The sequence below is a fragment of the Corvus brachyrhynchos genome, unplaced genomic scaffold (genome assembly GCF_000691975.1).
Source record: "Corvus brachyrhynchos isolate BGI_N302 unplaced genomic scaffold, ASM69197v1 scaffold162, whole genome shotgun sequence".
Taxonomy (NCBI): Eukaryota; Metazoa; Chordata; class Aves; order Passeriformes; family Corvidae; genus Corvus; species Corvus brachyrhynchos.
This window is the reverse complement of record NW_008236696.1, coordinates 3,608,441-3,610,970: the sequence shown is the minus strand read 5'-3', so window position 1 is coordinate 3,610,970 and position 2,530 is coordinate 3,608,441.

Here is a 2,530-nt window from a genome sequence, read left to right as displayed (position 1 = left end):
GGTGGATTAGCACGTCTGGCAAACAGGTCTGCATTTACTGAACACATTTCCACAGGCAGGAGAAGGGAGAAACCATACGAACAAAAGCATATCACGGAGATTTTTTTAGTCAGCGCCAGGCAAGAGATAGTGAGGGGGGTGGAATTTCCATGAAAATTTTGAAATACTCTTTACTCATGTAACACTCTATACTTTTCAGACACTAAGTATAAATCTGGATTCAAAAATACGTGAACACTTATGATGACAAAAGTTCAAAAGTTTGGTATGTAATTTAACTAACTGCATTAAGATTGATTTGTTTTTTTTCATGCACACATTAAGGCACATGTTTATAAAGTACCATTTTTTCACTGGAAGCCTTGCTTAGTGAACAGGACTGATTGCTCACCTAATAACAGTTCTCTAATAATTTGCTTTCTTCTCAGGCACTATATGGTCTCATGTTCTTTCACACAAGGTCTGCTAGGATAATACAAGATTATCAGGTGCTCATCACTGCAATGCCACAATGAATTACAGGTGTCAACTTAAAATCCCTGCAAGGCAAGTTGCATTTATTCTCCACATGCAGTGAGTAATAGGTGGTTCTATTTTGAGCAGGAAAGGAAGGGGTCCTTAATGTGTACACAGCGATGTGACATTGTAGTCTCTGCTATCTTTCTAGTAGCTTGTAGTGTCTTTGGAATTCCACATTTCCATTGAGCCAGGTCACCTCACTGCACTCTGAAATAGGTGGCTCTTGGCATGAGACCCCTGAGGGGGTCAAAAGGCCCAGTCCTCCACAGGCCACGTGCTCACCCAACACCATCCAAGCAGCTGAGGCTCCCTCCTTGTCATCACACTCCTGCATCACCTCTACACCAATCCCTTTGTGCTCATCCCCATTTCTGACACAGTGCTGCAAGCTGCTGGTCCTCAGATTTCATTTTGAAAAGCCACCTATCTACACATGTCCATCTTCTAGAAATGTCCTCCACGTATGCTAGAATCAGGAATATATATATCTTAAGCCTGAATTTTCTGCCTACAGAAGCTTCCCTTCTTAAAGGCCATATATCTCAGCTATCTTTCATCTTCCTGCAGATCATCTGCATCTTTGTCTTGCCCACATTGGTAACGTAGGTCCAATCATCCCACATCCCTTTGGAAGACACTAACTGTACTCAGCACATCATTCTCACAATGAGACACATCATCACTGAGCTGCAGACTGGGAAAGTGTACAGCAAGATCAAAACACAGGACACTGGCCATCATAACTTCATACATCCCAGAGGGCAAACAGGAAGGTGGCAGAAGGGTGCTTGCTGCTAATTACTGTCTCAAGACATGACGTTTTCCTTGATTCTTCAAAAACATTATTAAGCATTTCTTACAAGCATCCAACTGTGCCAGGTAAGACAAAAGGCAAAAAAGATCTTCCTCATGACATCTATATTTTTTTCACAGGTAGCTTGAGGCACTGAACCCTGTACCATTCCTTTATTTTTAAGAAACTGTTGCCCTCATACATTGTTGTTCCCTTTTCTTTCAATACTTTAAGAATAATGCAGGACTGTTCCCAGGGCATGATCAGTGAAATGACCAGTAATAATCTGCACAACACTGCAAGTCTCCCTTTTGGTGCGTCCTCATCAGGCCTGACTTTCACTGTCCTTCAGCAAACTTTTCTTCTCTGAAAATAGCCCATAATACATTTATAGATATGTAGCAAGACCAACATCTTCTGCTGTGGTCAGTGTTGCTAGCCTGCCATGGGCCCATGTTTGTAACAAATCTCACTGCAAACTCCTTGCTCCTCCAAACCACCTCCCAAACATTTGTCAGTGCTTATTGCTGTTTGGCTCAGGCACCTTTGAATCATGCTTTGATTCATTCCTTTAATGTCTTTTCAGATGCTTTAGCCATACAATTGTCACCAACAGAGGGTTTCTGCATCAAGGCTACCCTTCCTTTTTTTAGGGACTTTTTCCAAGAGCATGTAGTGACAGGACAAGGAGGACTGGATTCAAACTAAAAGAGAGTAGGTTTAGATTAGCTATTAGGAGGAAGTTCTTTTCTGTGAGGGTGGTGAGACACTGGCACAGGTTGCCCAGAGCAGCTGTGGCTGCCCCATCCCTGGAATTGTTCAAGGCCAGGTTGGACAGGGCTCTGAGCAACCTGGGATAGTGGAAGGTGCCCCTGCCCATGGCAGGGGTTGGAACCAGATGACCTTTAAAGTCCCTTCCAACCCAAACCATTCTATGACTCTGTGATCCTTGCCAAGAGCGTTGTGTCTGTCTCCGTCTGTGAATGGTGGAACTCAGTGGCACAGGGTAATCTGCAACCCAGAAGAACAGATGGGTTCAAAAGGTGACAGGCAAGTTCACAAGGACGTTGCATTAGTGTTTATGGTCACCTGAAGGCAGCGTGGCTCAGGAAACCCACCCGTTGTGAAGACAATGCCAAAGGCGTCAGCCCCAGACCTATTTGGTGTCCCCAGCGGCAGATGAGCCGCCCCTCTACCGGCCCCAGTCCCGGTGCAGCC